The following is an 11,611-nucleotide window of genomic DNA, read 5'->3' on the forward strand; positions in this document are numbered from 1 at the left end:
TGGTAGCAAGCATTATTAACAATCAACATCTTATCTCATCTCATCATACTTCCACTTATTACTCAATGTAGCAGCATGGATCAAGCAGTCTCATTAACTGCGAGAAGCAGACGATTCGAATCGAGTTTTTATCCTTGCAAGGTAAACCTAAACACACGACATGCAGGGGCACTCCGTCCCCACACATATCAACCGTCCCCATCGATTCCCCGTCAGCAGAGAGGGGCTCACCGCCTTGGCGTACAATGCCTCACTGACCCCGACTGGCCGTCGTGCAGTGACCGCACTTGTACCCACCATAACCGGAATGGGAGACCTCGTCTCAGGTCGCGTGAGGAGGGCAATCTGCTGCCAGGTTCAATCAGGTACTAGGCTTACCGATTTACCATATTTCTCGGCATGTGTTTAGTACGTTCAAACGCTTGACACACGGTACCACACCTTAATCCTTATTCAATTTTCATCTCGTAGACAACCAATCCCCATGGATTGTTGTCCATCAACCAGTATCATGATAATGTGAAAGTGGGTACAATCAATTCCCTGATCTCGCGCGAGTGCTAGAAAAATCACTCGTCTTCTACCGAGATCCTATTTAAATAAAGCAACTACTCGACCTATCATACTAGTATTCATCTCAATGGGATTCCTGAGATCATGCAACTAGGGTTTCAAACAATTCCTACACTTAAGTGCACAATCAATCCTACAAGCATTAAGTGAAGTAAAATAGTATAATAACAGGTTATGCATAAAACCGGGGCTTGCCTTCCTAAGCAGTGGCAGGCAGGTCCTCCTGAGCTGGCTCTGGTGCTGGATCTGGGGCTACCTCCTGAGCAGCTCCTTGCTCCGGCACGAGGATGTACTCTCCGTCAGCAAGATTACAGTCTATCGAAATGCAATGAACATGTATGTCATGATTATGCATGATTTAAGAACATTAAGTTAAAGAAACTAAGTTAAGAATTAGCTTAAGGTTTTCTCAGTTATGCGGGGCTTCTAGTGGTACATAGATAGACTTGTTACTCTTTGGACTTAAGTTTTCCTTTAGGATAACATAGTGGATTTGTATTGCCTTGATACATTTGAGTGGATAGTAATAGAGTTTTTAGGGACAACCTTTATTCATATCTTTCATTCCTCTTCCCTTAATTTCCATTTAGGTTTTCTAGGGTAGATTTGAACTACAACAGGGTTTTAATAATTTCCAAAAATTCTGTAAAAATTACAGTGGGTTGTCACTGGCTATTTTAGCTTGTTTTAAGAATTTGAGGCTTAAGGTATAAAAGTTAGGCCTTAAACAAAAATAACAAAAGTTAGGCAAAAAGGGGCACTTTACACTACACCTCCTAGTTAGGGGTAGGCTCTGTCCTAAAGGTTATTTTTGTTGACATCCTCTGGTGAAAATAGGTCCTTGCTCTAAAAATCACAGGAAACTAAAGGGTGGTTAATTAGCTATGATTTTCCCAAGTTTAATGTTAAAAAGGCACTTTCTACTACCTTATTATTTGAAAAATGTCAAACAGCAGATTTCATATTTTTCTTAGGTTCTTTCTGATAAAACAATAGTTATCCCAAGGGTGGGGGTGTTTTCACCTTGGGGTTATTTCTGTGGAGTTTTTCTAAGTTATCCTTGTTTTATTAATTTAAAGGAGATCTTAATTATTTTACACTAAAACAGGGCATGATATATTTTTCTAGTGAACTACATTAACTAAGTATCTTAACAAAAATAGGGGTGCCCCCCTGGTTCAATATTTTTGTCACCTTTCCTATTTTTCTTAAACTTAAGCATATTTGGAATAAGGGGTTTAAAACTAACTTAAAGTGATGGACAGAGGGGTTTAACATTTTTAAACAGGTTAGTAGGTGAATATAAACTTCTCCAAATTTTCCTAACCTCAGTCAAATAGCCTAACTATTTTTCTTACTATTATTTAGCTTTTGGCCAAAGTTAACATTAAATCGGAACTTTTAAGTTTTCCACAGCACCAAGGGGTTTTATATTTTTCCTAAATAGGTTATATGATTTAGAGTCGGGCAAAATTGGTTTGACCAAAATTGGATAAACCAAATAGAAGTTATGGGTTTTTAAAGTTTCTGTTTGAATTTAAATTAGGTTTTAATTAAGTTTTCCTGGAAAAACAGTTTGCGCCGAGGCCCTTGGGTTAAAAACAATTCAAACCTCGCAGATCTACCCTTAAGGCACTATTCACTTGAGTCTCTGGCTTTGCACTTAACCCCCTGGGGTTTCTCTTCCTCACACCCGCGGTCCCTCCCCTAATCAAAACAGTAGCCGTAGGAAGGAAAGGACGGCGCGGCTTACCGGCGGCGAGGGAGGCCCGGCGAGGTGGTCAGTGATGTTCAGGAGGTCGCGACGGTCACGGCGATGTGCGGGTTGGCGTCAGCGGTGGTCGGAGCTGCTCGGTCCACGTGCGCAGGCGGCGGAGGTCGCCGGTGATGTCTGCTCCGGCCAAAATATGGCGGCAAGGTTCAATCAAAGGGTACGAGGAGCTTCACGGGATGACACAGAGGCCATACGCGCGAGGAATCGGAAAATGGCGAAGGGGTTTACCCGGTCCACGTGCGCCGGCGGGTTCTTGAACTCCGGTGAGCGCGATTTGGCCTCTCCGGTGACGCGGGCCCTCGGTTCAAGCTTGAGTCAGGCTCACGGTCTCACCAGGAAGCTATCTGGGTGCTTGAATCGAACGGAGGGGGACTGGAAAGGGGTTGGCCACGGCGGTGGCGCTCGGGCGGCACTGGCGGGTCGCGAGGAGGTCGCCGGAGGCAACGGCTGGCTCGGGCGAGTCCGGCGCAGTACGGAGGAGGTAACGGGGAAGGCAGCCGAGCGCTGGGGCGGGTTTTATAGGCGCGGACGCGGCCGGGGCGTCGGTTCGACCGTTTGGCGCGACGCGGGCACGCGGGGCGCGCGCGGGCGTGCCCTGGCGAGCTCAGAGCGCGTCGAACACGTGGATGGTTGCGTCTGCCAAGGTTCAACGGCCGGTTTGAGCGCCATGGCGTGCATATCTTGGCAAAGTCACTATGTACGGTCACTTCTCTGCTCCAAATCCTATCTTTTTGTTGTGGGTTCCAAGTCGAGATTTGGTCTGGACAGAGAGATAGAGAGGGGAGAAGTTTGCTGTGTCAGCTGGGTCCAAACCGAGACAAAAGGGGTGTCAAGTCGTGTCTAGCGCCCTAGGGTAGGTGTCATCTCTTTCCAGGGTGTTCTAGGGTTAGTTTGGCGCCTTTTTGTCAATTGGGTCGACAGGTTTTGAAAAGGGGATCAAGGTGAACATGAGGGATCTTTGCTCAAGGGTTGGTTTTTAACTTAGGCAAAATCTGCATTTTTCCCTTGTGTTCAACCTTTGGTGATCTTTTTAGGACTTTTCTGAAAACTTTTTGGGGGTACTTCCTTACTATTAATGGTAGGTTATTTAGTGTATTACAACTCTTATATTTGGTCCAAACTATGATCATGATGTTTTCATGCCCTTTTGATCATGGCTTCAATTAGGTTTATAATTGCCTATGGGGGTTTTGCTCTAGGGTTTTGGGAGATCCCCACTTAGATGTGCATGATAAGCTAGGGCATGACATCCAAAGTGGATTACACTTGCTTAGGACCTAGAATTCCAAGTGTGGTATACTCTGCCCAATTAAATCTTCATGTGATAATGGGAAAAAGGGGAAACTCTAGCATGGACACCCAGAGTAACACCTGGGGTGTTACAGCCCTCCCCCCTTAAAGGAATCTCGTCCCGAGATTTTAGGTAGAGTCCCTTGGAGGGTGCTGGAAGGTGTGTTGGTGTTGCGCTTTCTTTATACTCAAGTTTCTTTTGTTAACTGCTCTTCGAATGTCATTCTCTTTGCAACTTCAGAAGGAAGCCCTTCTTAAGTTAAATCCACAACTTAGACTATTCTTATTATCTAAGTTTTTCTTATAATTGGATTCAAAGGGCAGGTGGGGGTTTCTGGGGTTACATACCGACTCCTTTGGGCAGAAAGTCGGGGAAGCGAGAGCGTAGAAAATCCTCAGTCTCCCATGTAGCTTCTTCTGCTGAATGGTGACTCCACTGTACTTTATACATTCTTACTGTCCTTGCCCGAGTTGATCTCTCCTTTTGATCTAACACCTTGACGGGGTACTCTTGATAGGACAAGTCTGGTTCTATCTCAATGTCTGGTTCCGGGAGTACTTCAGTGGGTAGACGAACGCATTTCCGCAGCTGAGATACATGGAACACATTATGAACTGTTGACATGTGAGGTGGCAATTCCACTTGATAGGCTACGGGTCCACAAGCCTCCTTGATCTCGTAGGGTCCAATATAGCGAGGAGCTAACTTGCCCTTGATCCCGAATCTCTGAACACCCTTGGTGGGTGATACCTTAAGATAGACATGATCTCCCACCTCAAACTGTAGAGGCTTCCGCCTCTTATCGTGATAGCTCCTTTGCCTAGCCCGAGCAGCTTCCAAGTTCTTGGTAATGACCCTGACCTTGGCCTCTGCTTCGAGTACTAAGTCTGGCCCAAAAATTTCCCTTTCTCCTGCTTGAGACCAGTTCAGTGGGGTCCTACACCTTCTCCCATACAATGCCTCAAAAGGTGCCATCTTCAGACTGGATTGATAGCTATTGTTGTAAGAGAATTCTGCCAAAGACAGACACTTATCCCAATCCTTTCCATAATGCAGTGCACAGGCTCGCAACATATCTTCCAAAATCTGATTTACCCTTTCTGTCTGCCCATCGGTTTGGGGGTGGTAGGCTGAGCTTCGGATGACATGGGTCCCAAGTGATTCTTGCAGCTTCTCCCAAAAGCGTGCCACAAACAGTGCTCCTCTGTCAGACACAATGGTCTTGGGAATACCATGCAACCTTACTATCTGATCAATATAAATTTCAGCGTACTTCTCTGCCCTGTGGGTGGTATGCACTGGCAAGAAATGAGCAGTCTTGGTCAACCTATCCACGATAACCCAAATAGAATCATGGTGTCTGGAGGTATTGGGTAATCCCACTATAAAGTCCATACAAATGTCCTCCCATTTCCAAGATGGTATGGGAAGGGGTTGCAAAGGGCCTGCTGCCTTTAAGTGACTAGCCTTTATCCTCTGACAAGTATCACACTCGGATATGTACTTGGCAATTTCCCTTTTCATTCTAGTCCACCAATATAAAGATCTGAGATCATGATACATCTTGGTGCTACCAGGGTGCATGGAGAATTTGGAAAGGTGAGCTTCATCTAGTATCTTCTTTCTAAGCTCAGGGTCCTTGGGAACAACCAATCGATCTCCAAACCATAGAATTCCCTTACTGTCCTGTCAGAAACACTTGTATTTTTCTGCCTTTTGCTTGATCATATCCTTGATAACCTGAACACCCTTATCCCCAACCTGAGCCCTTACTATCTGTTCTTGCAATGTGGGCTCCACCGAGATATAACTTAGGTCACCAGAAGAAACAACTTCCAGGTTCAGCTTACACAACTCATCGCACAGGGTGGTCACTCCCACATCCATGCTCATACAATTACACTGGGCCTTTCTGCTCAAGGCATCTGCCACAACATTGGCCTTACCAGGGTGGTAATGCACCTCCAAATCATAGTCCTTGATTAACTCCAACCATCTCCTTTGCCTCATGTTCAGATCTGCCTGAGTGAAGATGTATTTGAGACTCTTGTGATCAGTGTAGATGTTACAGTGAGCTCCCATCAAGTAGTGTCTCCATATCTTTAGAGCATGGACTACCGCTGCCAGTTCTAGATCATGTGTAGGGTAGTTCTGCTCATGAGGCCTGAGTGCCCGGGAAGCATAAGCAATGACTCTGTTCTCTTGCATCATGACACATCCCAATCCGGTACCTGAAGCATCACAATAAACTTCAAATGGCTTGGTATTGTCGGGTTGAGCTAGCACTGGGGCTGTTGTCAAATGCTGCCTCAAGGTATGGAAGGCACCTTCACACTTTTGGCTCCACTCAAATTTGACTCCCTTCTTCAACAGTTCAGTCATTGGCTTGGCAATTCTGGAGAAATCCGGAATAAATCGTCGATAATACCCTGCCAATCCCAGAAAACTCCGAATCTGCTTCACTGTAGTCGGGGGTCTCCAATCCATTACCTCTTGCACCTTCTCAGGATCAACTGATACCCCATCCTGAGAAATTGTGTGACCCAAGAATTTGATCTCCTTCAGCCAAAACTCACACTTAGACAACTTAGCATAAAGGTGATGATCGCGCAGTCGTTGAAGCACAATGTGCAGGTGCTCAGTATGTTCGTCCTCATTCTTGGAATAAACCAGAATATCATCAATGAAGACAACCACAAACTTATCCAATTCTGGCATAAACACTGAATTCATCAGGTACATAAAATAAGCCGGGGCATTGGTCAGCCCAAAAGACATCACCAGAAACTCATACAGTCCATATCTGGTAGAGAAAGCTGTCTTGGGAATATCGCTAGCACGGATCTTGATCTGATGGTATCCTGAGCGAAGGTCTATCTTGGAGAATACCTTGGCTCCTACCAACTGATCAAACAGAACATCAATGCGGGGCAACGGGTATTTGTTCTTTATGGTCACCGCATTGAGAGGGCGGTAGTCAACACACATCCTCAGACTCTCATCCTTCTTCTTCACAAATAATGCTGGACATCCCCATGGTGAAGTGCTTGGACGAATAAATCCCTTGTCCAACAACTCTTGCAGTTGCTTCTTCAATTCTGCCAATTCCGCGGGAGGCATCCGATAGGGTCTCTTGGAGATCGGAGCAGTCCCGGGTTGCAATTCGATGGCGAACTCAATATCTCGGTCAGGTGGTGTTGGAGACTTGTTCTCAAATTCTAAGAGTTAAGAACAAGGCAACATAAAAAGTGTTAAGTGTTAGGGTCCTTCGTCCTTCGAAGCATTATATCCCTTCGGGAAATAATGAGTCTCGGACGAAGGTCATGAGAGACATACCTTCGTAAACATAACAAGTAATGACGAAGGACTCACATAAAGCATGAAATATGATATAAGCATCACCAAAGAATCATTTCTATTTTATTAACATGGAAAAACAGAAATGATCCCAAATTACAAATGTACCTTCGATCCTGAGAGAAGGTGGAAAGTACGAGCGTGACGCCAAAAGCAAAATGACAAGTCAGCGTGAACAGTACGGGAGTACTGTTCATCTATTTATAGACGCGGGACGCAGCCCACGTAAAATTACATCCATGTCCATTACATTTGTTAACGGTTTATGGAAATCTATTGAGGACCCCGAAGTCTTTTCATCTTAAGGTCGGTTCCCCCTTGTGCCATCGCGCCGAAGCTTCCCTGCGTACAGCTTCGGCTGCCCCCGACCTTCGTCTGGCTCAGCCTTCGTCCTGGTCGTGCTCCATATCCATAATTCTGAATCCGAAAATACCTGTTCATATAATTCACTTGGAAAACATTGTCAAATCATGTTTTTGAGGACCTTCGGAGGACGAAGGCCCCCAACAGTAGCCCCTCGCAATATTAATTTGTAAATAATAAATTCAGATTGCGATATGGACGAAGGCCTTGAGCCGAAGGTCCGAAAAAACACCTTCCCTTTGCTAGAATAGCAACATTCACTGACAAGCGGGGCCTTTTAACTTTTAACGCCCTAGGCGTATAAATAAGAACACATCGTGAATTCATTTGGTACACACGCCTGCCTTTTGCTTCGGCCCACTAAAAATTTTTAGCTCTTGCTCATTGAGATTTGCTGGTCTTTTTGATTTCGAAGCTTCGGCCTCGGGAACAAATTTTTAGTGTTTCCGAAGATGTCTGAAGACAAGAAGATCCCTGCTGAGACGAAGCTGAGTCTCGAGGAGGAGAAGAATCTGGGGTTCCTGATAGCGATGGCAGAGACTAATACAGAGAAAATCACGAAGGAGATTCTCGAAGGTTTGTCCGAAGATACTGATGACAGCGACAGCTATGATGTGGAAAGTGATGGGGAAGAGGCCGAAGATCGACCGTGGCGACCAAGTCACTCAGTTTTTGGGAAAACAACCATCAAGCAGAGTCACATTGATAATATGAGGGGGCGATACTTCCGAGACATATCTATTGTGAGAGCTGATGCCGGGGAAAAGACTTCTCCCACCCCTGAAGAAGATGAAGTTGTGATTTTCCGAAGCCTCCTCAAGGCTGGGCTTCGATTCCCCCTGAGCAATTTTGTTGTTGAGGTACTGAAAACATTCCAAATCTACCTTCATCAACTCACTCCCGAAGCTATTATAAGAATGGGGATTTTTGTCTGGGCTGTGAGAAGCCAAGGTTTGGAACCAAACGCTAAAAGCTTCTGCAACATACACGAGTTATTGTACGAGACGAAGCCCTGGGGAAAGGAGCAATACCACAACAACTTTGGGTGCTACAGCTTCGGCGCCCGCTCCGGGTCAAGCTACCCTGTGCCAACCTTTCGGAAGAGGTGGCCCGGAGCCTGGATGTCTGAATGGTTTTATGTGAAAAATGATCTAACAGCGCAAAATAATGTCAAAAGTATCATTATGTACCCAATTTGGCAACGCTTCGGGCTTCGAAGGCCGAAGGTTGAAATGGATGAGGCAGCCGAAGAATGCCAAAGAGCCTTCGGCGCAGTCTGCTCCTTCATTGGGTCAAGGGACTTGGTCCAGGAGCACATTGCCTTCAGGGTATGGCCACTTGCAGAAAAGTGGGAAATGCCGAAAGAAACCATCAAAGAGTCCGACGAAGGCGGACTAGTCAGATTAAAATACACATTCAAATATGCAGATAAATTTATTGAACCTGATGATGACTGGCTGAAAAGCATTGAAACATTAAGTGATGAATTACTTGGGGCATTCTCGAAGGCTGAAAATACTGCACTATCAGCAGCCTTCGGAGGCCGAAAAAAGAAGAGACTGAACCGAGTGTTTGATGCAATCGGGTTCTTCTACCCTGATTATTGTTATCCCATCCGAAGGCAAAAAAGGAAAAACATAACCTCTGAAAAAGAAGAAGCTGGAACCGCTCCTAGCGAGCCAGAACCAAAAGGAAAAAGGTTGAAGGTCTTCACACACCGACCACGCCATATTGAACCAGCTTCGGTGCCTGAGTATACTGGAGGAACTCCTTCGGCCGCTGAAGCTGAACGGCCACTCTTATTGCCAGAAATTGCAGAGATGGCCGAAGCACCATCGACAGAAAAAATGGAAGAAGCGAAAAATGTGACTAAGGAAAAAACCTCAGAAATTTTAAGTCCTGCAATAAATATTGAAGCAGCAAAAATCCAAAAGGCTCCAATGGTGACCCCAAAAAGGAAAAGAATGGTAAATGTACTAGATGTCTTGGAGACAATTAAGTCTTCAAGCACAACTCCAAAAAAGAGTGTTGAAATTGCTGAAGCTTCCTCTGAAGCTCCGACACAACAAACTGAAGCTGAAGCTGGGCCTTCAGAGCCCTTCAAGGAAGAAACTTTGGAAGCCGAAGCGATAAAAATACCAGAACCAATTTTAGTTGAAGAGACTGACACTGCCATCCCCGAAGCGCCTGCCAGCATGTGTGATTACATCATACGACATGCTTCGGGAAAAAAGCTATCTGATGGAGAAATTCATGAAGCTAATCATTATGCAAAGGAGCTGAAATATCCGAAGGGGGCAGTAATATTCAATGGAACAAATGAAGATGACTTCTTATACTGCCTGCCTGATAACAAAGAGCTATCCGTCTGCCGAGAGATGGCTAGAAGCCTAGGCTTTCCGAAGCTTGAAGCTGGGTTAAGTGCCATGACGAAAGAGGATCTCGCAGACAGCCTTGCGTACAACAGCCTGAAGGTACGGGAATTAAACACTTGAGAAAAAACCCCCCCTTTTTTTTTTACGCAACTCATTCCTTTTTTCTTATATGAATTCTTTTTTCATATAGGGCCTGATCCTAAGCAACGCGTTAAGAGCGCAAAAGAGCGCCGAAGATGAAAGTTATGAAATTGCGTTTAATAATTTACGCTCCGAAGTTATCAAACTGAGAAACGAAGCTTTGGAAAAAGATAAGATTCTGCTTACACTGGTAGATAAAGTGAGAAAAAACGAAGCTGCTTCAAAGGCCCAGGCCGAAGCTCAAAAACTCGAAATAAAAGATCTTCAGAAACAGCTGGCCAGAGCCGAAGAGGATCGCGCTCTTGAGGAAACGAAACGAGAACTTAGTGATTTCATGGTCAGCAAATTGGAATCAAGAGTTAAGGAGCTTCGCACATCTCAGGGGAAATATTATGTGAAATCTGTAGAATGTGTTAATAAAATTAAATCCAGCTTCGCCAGCGTAGGCGCTTTTTCCAGCGAAGAGAATTTCTCTCGAGGCAATCCCGAAGGTCCGCTGGAATGGATTAGCCACGAAGCAGAGGCCTTCGAAGAGATTCTGAACAGTCGCGGCGACATATGTGCTTTTTCGGGCGCCAGAGGAATTGCTTCCGTCTTGGAGAAGAAAGGTTGCGAACATGTAAAATTTTTGGCTCAATCCGAAGCTACCTTATCTACCGAAGACATCAAGGACCCCTCGGCCGAAGCGAGCGCAGTTGGAGGCAAATTTTTTACTGATATCTGGAACGACGGCGGCCGAGGAATGGCACGAGAGATCATTGAAAGAAGCGAAAAAGGCATTCACGATGCTAGAAGAGTAGCAGACGCTGCCGAAAGGAGTAGGGAGCCCGAAAGACAGTTAGGTACCAACTAGTCGTTCTTGTTGCGCTGTAATTTTCATTTTAAACTTTGCTCGCGATTTGTAAAAGTACTGAAGAAGTGTTCTCTACGCTCAGAAGCTGTTGGACGATCTCCCCACACAAAAGGGGATGAAGAAATTAATCAGATGGCCGAAACTATCATGGACAAGGTCGTTGACCAACTTCTGAATAAAGCCGCCGAAGCAGTATTGAGGGAAGATTAGGTGCTATTTGGAAAAAACATTTAAAGTGTAATCTATGCAACACTTTGTAGATTTGAATGTAATATACAAGTCTCTTTTCATTATTGAATTCTTTACGATGCATGAAACTTTAAATACATACCACTTTTGAGCCTTCGGCGAAAAAACACCTTCCCTTCTTTTCATGCGTCGTGAAGAAGATAGCCTTCGTCAAAATTATTCTGATGAATGACATCGATGCCTCGTGAAAACATTTTCCGAAGCTATTTTCCGAAGCTATGCAACTTTGATATTGATCTGATAAAGTTCGCCCATGTTTCGTGAAAATATTCCCCGAAACTGTATTCCGAAGCTATACAATTTCAATGTTACTTTTTCAAAGCATCCCTTCGAAGGTTTAGAGTGTCCCCTTCTCTTGCCAAATGCGATATGATGTATGATGCTTATGCTATGCAAAATGATGTGATGATGTTATGTTATGCATGTGACATTTGTTCCGAAGATACACATAAAATATATTCGTAAGCTCTGCATTCCCTTAGGAACGTCTTTGGAGCTTCTTCGTCTTTTACTTAGACGGCATCAGCGTTGACTTTTCGCTGTAAGCCTCCCTTAGGAGCTTCTTCGTCTTTTACTTAGACGGTATCAGCGTTGACTTTTCGCTGTAAGCCTCCCTTAGGAGCTTCTTCGTCTTT

The sequence above is a fragment of the Zea mays genome, chromosome 1 (genome assembly GCF_902167145.1).
Source record: "Zea mays cultivar B73 chromosome 1, Zm-B73-REFERENCE-NAM-5.0, whole genome shotgun sequence".
Classification (NCBI taxonomy): domain Eukaryota; kingdom Viridiplantae; phylum Streptophyta; class Magnoliopsida; order Poales; family Poaceae; genus Zea; species Zea mays.